This window comes from Lissotriton vulgaris, chromosome 5 (genome assembly GCF_964263255.1).
Source record: "Lissotriton vulgaris chromosome 5, aLisVul1.2, whole genome shotgun sequence".
NCBI classification, from domain to species: domain Eukaryota; kingdom Metazoa; phylum Chordata; class Amphibia; order Caudata; family Salamandridae; genus Lissotriton; species Lissotriton vulgaris.
The window spans coordinates 1246178935-1246189518 of NC_141693.1; positions in this window are offsets into that span (position 1 = coordinate 1246178935).

Consider the following 10584-nt stretch of genomic DNA (forward strand, 5'->3'; position numbering starts at 1 on the left):
ATGGGGCCAGGCTATGGCAGGGTGAGAAATTGTGGGCACTTATAAGTGTGCATGTCCGTTTGGCCAGCTATCTTAGGCTGGCCAAACAGACATGCATACATATTTTTCCAACCCAGCTGTGTTGCACAGCCGAGTTGAAGAAAAGCCCCTGGCTCCCTGTGTCTGAGCGAGCGTCAGACCAGACCAGCCCGCTCAGGTCAATCCAGGTGCTTCTCTCATGCTAGGTTTAGCATGAGAGCAGCATCTGGATTGGGTGGGAGCCTGTGAGGTGACCAATGGACTGCTGGAAGGAGAGCTGGAGAGTAGCACCGAGGTGGCCGGCAGTGTCAGTGGCAGTTAAGTCTTTAGTATAAAAAAATTATTATTATTCCACTAACCCACCCCTGCCGCCTCTCCACTTTAGATTGGCAGCAGCCGCCACTGCCTTTCCTCAATAAAGTTCTGCACATTCAGTGCTCAGCCTCCACTAGTGGTGCAAGATATAGGTATTTTATTTGCTAACCTTCTCTCCGAATCAGCTGCTGTGGTTCCATTGTCTTCTTTCCAGGAGGCAGTAGGCCCCTCACGGCTACAACACTTGCATGATTTGCTTCTTGTAGCATGTCATTTTTGAGGACTCTTGTTGTTTGCGCAGAAAGAAACTAATGCTTTGAAATTTCGAGTGTATGTTGTTATATATTCTGCAGCACCTAGTTCTGTCTGCACAGCGCATTGGTTTAAAATGTAAAACAAAACGGGACCGTTATAAAAGCCTATCTGTGTATTTATCAGCAGGCTAGGAGTACCTTAATACACATGGTCATGCCTTTATTGTTTATTCAACTATTTGTTGGGGTTTTATGTAGCGTAAACTAGACCCAATGGCCATCACAGAACTTTTCACAGAAACACTTACAATACAGAAGCACTGCAGCTTCGTTGCATTACAGTTTTCTGAGGGAAAGATACAAGTTACCTGCTGCAATCAAGAAAGTTGAGAACATTTTATGTCATTACCATCATTATGAGTGAGAAATGAGCAGGATTTTCAACATCCCAAAAAATTGCCGATACCGGGCATACCAGTAACGCCTGCGGTGTTAAAATCCAGTCTTTAACTGGTTGCACCCTCAGGGTCCACCTAGAAATGAGGACTTACTGGTGAATTAGAAATACCCATCCCAGTGATTCCTCATTTTTTGCTGGTACCTTACAGCAGCCACAATCTCTGGGTGAAAGTGAACAGACCCTCGGTGTTCCGCTGATCTGAGAATTCCAATGGATTAGTAACTGCTGCTGCCGGTTCCCTCGGAATCAAGAGGACATTGGTAATGAGGGCCAAGGCCTTCTCAATCCTCGGCCTCTGCAGAGTAGATCTGGTAGAAGGACCACTTCCTTCGGAGGAGACTAGAAAAAAGATTCTAGCCCAGAGAACAGATATGTTTTTCTCAAGATTTAGGTGCCTAAATATGTGATATATGTATTCCTTCCACAGGTTTAAGCCAGCTGCAAGAGGATGAAATAAAAAAAAGTCAGAAAAGACAACCGCTGGAATGAAAGATCTCTGCACGGGTGTTCTCGTTGTGCGACCTTTGTAATGGATGGTGGGCTGGAAAGGTCAACAAGCATTGGCATCGCCAATAGGTCTCGCCTTTTGGACCATATATGTGTTTAGCCATGCAACAGTTGATGTTGATCAAAGGATTTAAGAATCTCCACCCCCTCATGTGTTCAACATATAAAACATTCAAAAGAGATCAATATTTTTAGACCATGGAAAATCAGAAAGTACATAAGTCAGGCAAATCATATATCTTACTTAGCAGACTGTACATGTGACATATGTAAAGGATTCTTAGCTATTCGATAGAGTGATGTTCTTAAATAGTGACGTACAGCATAGCATACTCTTTCGGATGTTTCTCATTTCCACATGTGAAGATTTTCTTGTTTTTCCAAGCCATTCTCTTTTCGATGAATCTTAAATGTGTGAAATTCTGGAGGAAGTTATGGAACCTAATTTAGTTTCATGTTAAATGTGTTAGCATCACTGGAGTGAAGTATTTAATGTATGCCGTTTTCACTTCTAAAACAACCTGTTCAGCAATATGCCTTACTGAATTTATAATTGGTCAAAAGAAAATCTTGAACTGCCCTGTCCCTAACCTGGATGTGTCAATTACAACGAACATACAGAAGGGTGCTGTGCACAGAATTAACATTGGGCTGGACATTCTCATCATATTTAGGCTTTCAGTGATTTTGTAAGTTGGGCATTTTCCCACCACTGTGATGCAAGTAGAATTACTTGCATATAAAAATAGTTTGCAATGCAAATGTACACATCTGGAGTGAAAAAGGGTACTAAAACAAACTAATCTAAGCCGGTCAAAACAAGCTGGTCCTTAGGGTAATGACCGTTATAGACAGAGTAGTAAAACACCTTCTGCTATTCCTACAGTATACAGACGTCAGAGCAGGAGAGCAGTATACATGTCCTCGGATTCAAGATATGAACATAATACAAGAACTGCCTACTGCTATGTCCATAATGTATGGAAATAAAAAAAGTACTGTTTCCTATATTTTCACATTAGAACTACTCTCTCATATGTATATGACTTACACCAACGTTACCCAATGATAGTCCATGAAGGCCTTAATTACACTGTGCTTTTTGAATAGCCAATGTCTATCTAAAAGATTCCTACATTTTCTATTGCTTAGCTTCAAACTGTCGATTTACAAAAGGGGGTGGTGATGAACAGAGTGTCTGAATTGAGCAGACCACTCTTACCCAGTCCAAAGATCAGGGCTTGATCCATCACCGTTATTTATCTCACTGCTTCAAACTGTGGCATGGAACTGGATTTGGGTACAACTGATGACACTCCTGCTGTAGACACGGAGGAGAGGGTCGATGTCTTTCTACTTGGTTTAGGAGCACTCGTTGGGTTAGAACTGCTTTTTGATTTAAATAACACTGAACTACTCTGAGGGTGATGACCACGACTTCAGGGAATTTACATAGTCAAAAGAAGCTACACCCTCCTGTGGTATCCTTCTATTACATGTAGGATTTTAAGATGTTTAATTGAAAGCCTATGCATCTAAAAAGTGTGGCCATGTCCTCCCATACAGGCATTTGAAGGATTTGAAATATTTTTAAATTGTTGTTCCTTTTGGAAATGTGTGCGAGAACTTGGATCCTAAATGAATCCACAAATATTAGCCAATCATTCCCAGTTCCACAACCAATCCCTGGATTATTATTTTGACTATTCTAGTGTGTAAATTCCAGACCTATAAGACAAAACAAGAAACAGAACGGTGGAGTGAAAACATTTGTCTTCATTCTTGCTGCGTCATTTAAACCGCCTCTGTGATGTGGGAAGGGAGCATTATTCACATGGACATTTCTCTGATTCATGACCTCAGCACAACTTGGCTTCTCACCGTTGGACACAGTATTCTCTCATGTTCTGCTGGAAACAATATTCAAACCCATTTTATGGTTACAAGCACTAAAAATGTAAGGTAGATAGTAAAGTCAAACTTAAAATGAATCCCGAGATTGAAAGAAACATTGTTCTGTTTTTATTGGTGCCTCCTAGCAGTGATCACAAACCTGTCCTTCTTTTGCTGTTTATAGGCCTTATACCTCTGTAGCTCAAACGGTATTGTGTATAGATGTTAAAATAGGTATTTTTCTCTGGCTCAGCAAATTAACTGTAGATAAGAAAACAGAGAGGCAGAATTAAAATAAGTTCCGCATCCCTGCATATCAGCAGGGATGCACCACTTATTGTGCGCCGCGGCTTCGCCAACATTGGTGCGTGGCATTTACAATGCAGCGCACCATGGGGCAAAAACAGCATAGATGCGGCCGAAAAGGCGACGCATTGCTGGAGTTGCGTCGCAAGCGCGATGCAGCTCCAGCAAATGCTCTGGGGGGCCCTATCTGTCCAATGCTTTGTCAATCCTTATGCCTGCTTCAAGCAGGCGCAGGGTTTTGTCGCAGCATGGGCACAAAAGTGACTGAGCTTTACAACGAGACGTATCTCCCAGATGCGTTGCGTTGTAAATACCCCGCACCATGGCGCATCTTTTGCGCCACCGCTGCGTCACAAAAGTGACGCAATGGCGGAGTAAAAGAGGCACAAGGGGCTTGTAAATCTCCCCCTAAGGATCCAAGCACTTTCATCACCTTAATGAAATGTTTGCAATACTTAGATAATTTATAGAGAAGAGGTCACTTCGGCTGGTTTCATAGAATAGGACTGCATTGTTGTTGTTTTTTCTTATTTAAAATTATGTATTTTGAATATGAGAAGACTGAAGCTATACAAGTCACCTCATATTTATGATACAATTTAAAAAATAAAAATACACTTCCTAGTTTCATTGTAGTTTGTTAGAAAAGTTATGTGAAAATCAGTAAAATTATGTGCATTCACTGAGATGTGACTTGAAAGTTATTAAGATGTTATTATCATGGACTCACGTTCTTTCCTAGTGTCTGCAACTGGAACAGCGAAATAATGTCAAGCGGTGTTTACTCCACTAGTAGGGAAAATAGTGGTACGGATGGCCATCTAGCAACCAAAGGATGTGGGTGTCTTTTCTAGATGGTCCTGTTACCCAGAAGCCCTGACTCTCACCACCCCGACCCAGTCTCCGATTTTCTTGAAAATGCAGCTACCACAGGAATATATACCAAACGCCCACTTTTGGTCTTTTTTGATCGATGAATGAACACACTCACCATGAAGTCTTTTATTTTAAAGCCCTGCCATGTCTGTGAGAGAAGTATTTATAGCCCTGCACAAGACATAAAGAAAACACACTGCCTTGTTACCTCATTGAAATGTAGTACAATTTATTGGCTGCCTCTCTGATGGACCTTAAAGTCTGCAGATAAAAAGAAACATTTCTTCAGTTGGATTGCAAGGCTTGCAACTATCTTTCACTACTTGAGAATACTCCAGTGGTAAACTGCAGGGGGAACAGGCCATGAAAGAGCAGTGCTGCAATAAATGTGGACGAGGAGAGAGGCGCGCGCAAGCACTGGGGAAAGCAGTCTACTCTTTTTCAAAGCACACACTCGTGCTTGTGGTGCGCCCATGCGCGCTCCCGCAAGGTGTATGCCGCCACAAGCACCAGTATGTGCTTCGAAGAAGAGCTGAATAATGGCTAAAGGTCTCCTTAGCAGCGCTTGGGCGCAGCGTAGACGAGACCTAAAAAGCACAGAGTGACACACACTTCTGCTGCTTCATGAATTGCCTCGAATATTCCAGCACTAGGAAGGGGGAGCACTATGAGAGAGGGCACACAGTGTGGGAATCTGCCTTGATCATTTAAAAAGACCTATTAAATTAAATAAAAATAGAAAAAAACCTGATTACACTGAATAGCACTTTTGCACAAGGAGTCATCAGCAGCAAGAAAAGAAGATAAAAAAATAATCAGTTAATATGTGGAACCAGCTATAATTGATCCAGTCAGTTTAATTTATTGCGCCACTTTACCACATAAAAATGACAAATTTCTCCCAAAAACTATAAAATTATAGAAACAAAGTTAGTTTTAAACTTTAACACGTTTCCGTGAATACTGTTGACTTGCAGTGTGCACTCTGTTTTTGTTTTCTGCACTGTGACAAATGTTTCTATGAATTATACACGTTTTCCTGACCTGTGTAGAATATCAGTTGGGAGAGTTAATTTAGATCATTTACTAATGCAAATACATTCAGAAAAGCAGAATATTGTGGTTGGGTATTTGCATTAATAGTACACATTAGAAAACAGGTCACAATGGATGCATTGGTGAATTGGGTGTAAAGCCTATAGATCGCCATAGTGCAAGGGTGTCTGTATTGTTTGCAAATTGCTTTGGGCAGGAATGGGCACCTTCCTGCGCAAAAACAATCACGAAAGGCGAAATTCCTCTTTCTATGTGTGGTGCAAAGTGCAGCATACTTGAAAAGAGGAAAAAACTAGGAGAAATCAATCAATCAATCAGAGTACTTGTGGAGCACGCTACATACCCGTGAGGGCCTCAAGGCGCTGAGGGGAGGGGGTGCTGCTAGTGCTCGAAGAGCCAGGTCTTGAGGAGTCTTCTGAAGTCGAGTAGGTCTTGGGTCTGCTGTATGTGGGTAGGGAGCGTGTTCCAGGTCTTGGCGGCGAGGTAGGGGAAGGATCTGCCGCCGAAGGTCGTTTGTTGGATGCGGGGGACAGTGGCGAGGGCGAGGCTGGCGGAGCGGAGCTAGCGGGTGGGGGTGTGGAAGCTGAGTCTGCTCTTAAGGTAGGCTGGTCCGGCGTTGTGGAGTGCTTTGTGTGTGGGTGAGGAGCTTGAAGGTGATCCTCTTGTCGAAAGGGAGCCAGTGTAGGTCTCTCCGGTGGGGGATTATGTGGCTGCAGTGGAGGCGTTTTAGATGCGTTGTAGTCGTCGTAGGTGTTTGGCTGAGATTCCTGCGTAGAGTGCGTTGCTGTAGTCCAGTCTGCTGCTGACGAGGGCCTGTGTCACCGTTCTTCTTGTTTTGGTCAGAATCCACTTGTACATCCTGCGGAGCATGCGGAGGGTGTTGTAGCAGGAGGAGTAGACGGCGCTGACCTGCTTAGCCATTGAGAGGGAGGATGTAAACATTTCTCCCCGTTATGCCTGCTCTAGGTAGGTGCAAGGTTTTGGAGCTGCCCCAGGTTTACCTGATGCTATAAATGTGGGGCAGTGTCAAATTCCATGATAGAGTGGGAACAGGATAGGGGATAGGGTATTATCTCAAATGAAACCAATGACTGAACTTCAGTAGTTGTAGCAGAGATGAATTACTTAAGAGTCAATTAATTTAAGATGGTTGTGTGCCTGGTTTAGAATTTTGCAGTGATGAGCAGGAATTATGGGGCATATTATCAAGAAGGGAGTTAAATTTATCGCCGCTTTAGCGGCAGGAAACTGCCGCTAAAGCGGCGATTATGGGCTTGATAATGTGACCTTGCGAATTCCCATAGAAGCCCAGGTTCATGCCAGAACCTGAGCTTCTATGGGAATTTACAAGGGCATATTATCAAGCCCATTATCGCCGCTTTAACGGCAGGCAAGGGCGATAATTTTAACGATGTTCTTGATAATATGCCCCTAATTTTCTGTGGATTTAGTATTAGTAGATTGTCTGCCGTCAAGTGTTGGATTGTAGGAGGTAGAAGTGCAGTGTTAAGATATCCTACATGGACAACATCTTAGGAGCGATCATATTTCTTTACTTTTAAAGCGACAGCAGCAGCAGACCTATCAAAGTTGTAAGTTTCAAAACTCAGGAGTAGATTTACAAACATTTTGTGCTGGATTTTCATAACAAAAGTGACAGAAACAGAGCATTTTTTTCCCCTTTTTACTTTCCAGTGTAAAACGTAGCATCAAGGGGGCTTTACATGACTGATACATGAGTATTCTCATGCAACCACCCACATCTTTTGAAGGAAAACCTTATCTATTAAAAATAGTAGACTGGGATTTGCACCGAAAATAACGCCACTTGAAAGCAGATGTTCAAAGGAGAAATGTTTCAATTTCCTCTTTCTTTTCAAATTTGCACTTTACAGCACACTAACAAAGTAGGAAAAGTGTTAAATAAAGAATAGTATTTTGTAATGGAAGGTTACCCTTCTAGTACAAAAGCTATGCTAGACCCACGCACACACCCTTGCACTATGGTGCAAAGGAGTGTGTGTGTGTGGCACTTCACAGCCAAATTCTGCACTAATGCTAGGGAGAGAGGAGGGGAGTGCCTTATTTATGTCGATATTGTGCTCTCCTGCTTTCTCCTTATCACACAATGAAGAACAACATTTTTGCCTGGTGTGCTGCATGACAGTTTTGTAAATCTGTGCCTGAATTTCTCATTAGTCCCAGCTTACAAAGGTTTGGTGCAGTACCAAACATAATCATGGGTGGCTCCACCATAATGGTAGAGGAGCATTTCCCCACTAGTAAGTCAGCAAAAAATAAAATGATAATGAAACAATATTATTATTTTTTCCACATACTGACTGAGCAAGAGAGTCGGAAGCGGGGCAGGGCGGAGCCAGGCATTGGCAGGGAGGAGGAGTTGTAGGTGCACTGTAAAGTAGTATGTCGGTTTGGCCGGCCATCTTAGGCGGGCCAAACCGACATGCGCACTTCAGTTTCTCCAATCCAGCTGTGTTGGACAGTCGGGTTGGAGAAACAGCACAGACTCCTGGGTACAGTCTGAGCAGCAAACCAAGCTTCTCAGACCAATCCAGGCACTGCTCTCATGCTATTGTGATCAGCATTGGGATTGGGTGGGGAGCCTATGCTGGTGTTCCAGGGACTGCTGGGACTCCATCAGGAGCAAGAGAGAAGAGGAGAACCGAGGCGGTGAGCAGCGTTGGTGGCAGGACAGGTACACTTTTGCGGTGGCTGTCACTGAAAATAATATTTAATTGTGAGATTTCATCTCTGCCAGTTCATTCAAACTAAAAAATTTGCAAAGGGTGTTGCTGCTCCACCAAACAAGTCAGAATATTGGCAAGCACAGTAATCAGCAAATTGCCTGTAAGTATTTGAAAAAGCACGGTAAAAACGTTATGATTATTCACTAACTGAATTTTACACAAATAAATCTCTGACCAAAACTCTCATGTACTTTACGGGATCCATGTCATTATTTCATCTATATATATATATATATATAATACTGATTTGGCCAAGAATATTAGAAAAGGGAGAGCTCACAAAATGAAGAAATATAACAGCATAGCAATTTCTCAATGGAATTAACTTATAATCATAGTGACAACGGTATCCTACAATAAATTTTCCCTTGCCACTCTCCTTAATTCACAGTGATAAACTCCATACATGTCTAACCTGGTAAATATACAGGAACATTTTACTGCCTCCAACATGTCACTTATTTATGCCAATGTATTTCAGTTCTTAATGTCTGTCTTTCTGATTCTCTGTAACGAATACCAGGATGTAGATGCAGATATAAAGCATATTAGTGTAATAAAAAACAATGAAGCACCTGCAGGCAAGTGGCAAGGAAAAATAAGGTCAATACATTCTCTGAAGGTAACTCATCAGTACTTTGCACTACAGTTTAGACAAAGAAAAAATATGACCACATGATCCCCCGCCCTAAACTTCAAATCTTAGCAACATTCTTTTTTTTAGTGAGTTGAAGTTGTGTTGCATCTATATAAATAAAAATGTAAATGTTCGTTTGTTCAAAATCGTAAATCTCCGAAAGTTCTTCACTGATTGCTTTGAAATTTTGACACAATGTTGGATTCGAATACGCACATGTTTTTAATCGAAAGCCCAAACAGACACATAAAAATGTCAGTGTTCGTTTGTTCAAAATCTTAAATCTCCGAAAGTTCTTCACCGATTGATTTGAAATTTTGACACAACGTTGGATTCGATTAAGCGTGTGTTTATATATATATGCAACGTTGGATTTGAATACGCGCGTGTCCAATACGCACGTGTTTTTAATCAAAAGGTTGATCAGACCCTATCGATTTGGTTGCTGCGTAACAATTACAATGGACGCATACAGACAATAGTCTACATATATTACGATGGACAGTTGGTGTCAGGATGGCAGACCGGGAAGTGGGTGGAGGGAGTGGGGAGGAGTTGGTTCACTTTGCAACGTTAAGAAAGGACGCATAGAGACAATAGTCTACATATATTAGGATGGACAGTTATTGTCAGGATGGCAGACCGGGAAGTGGGTGGAGGGAGGGGGAGAAGTTGGTTCACTTTGCAACATTAGCCGTGTTTATATATACAAAACATTGGATTCAAATACACGCATGTTTTTAATCGAAAGGCCGAACAGACCCTATCGATTCTGTTACTGCGCAAAAACTACAAGGGACGCATAGAGACAATAGTCACAAAAACATATTGTATACCCACAAGCATTGTGAAATTAAACATATTCGAAACGTGCGCTTACTTTTTTCTTTCTCTTCTATTTAACTAAACTGAGCCACAGCTACGCGTGGCCGGGTACAGCTAGTTTTTCCATAAAAACATTTGCACTATAAAAGTACTTCAGAGGACTCATGGATTTATGAATAAGAGGTAAGGGTTTATCAACATTAGGTGCCATTTGAGACTCTGATCTTGAAATTGTTTCCTTCTTCTCCACTTCAATAGCCAACCAATAGTCAAAAAGTATTACATTATTGGCAAATGGTACAACTCAAAATAACTGATTAATTCAACAACTCAATATACAGTGTATGTCATACAAGTCAAGGTAATCCATATTTCGAGGGGTAAGTAAGTTCAGCAATAAGATTTAATTAAACTATTTCTTATAGCCCTCAAAAACTACTCACAGTGGCTTTACTTGAATATTAACTGCACCAGAGGCCAACCATGAATCTTCTACCCCTGACCATGACTACCTTCTCAGTTTTATGCTCTTGGATGATTTTTATTTACCTAGCTGATCCAAATAGATGCCAGAAGCATCGGAATCCAGGACTGTAGAAACATGGATGGCGCACCTAGAGGTCAACTGAATTAAAACTTGAAGTAAGAACAAAAAAGGAACACCAGAAA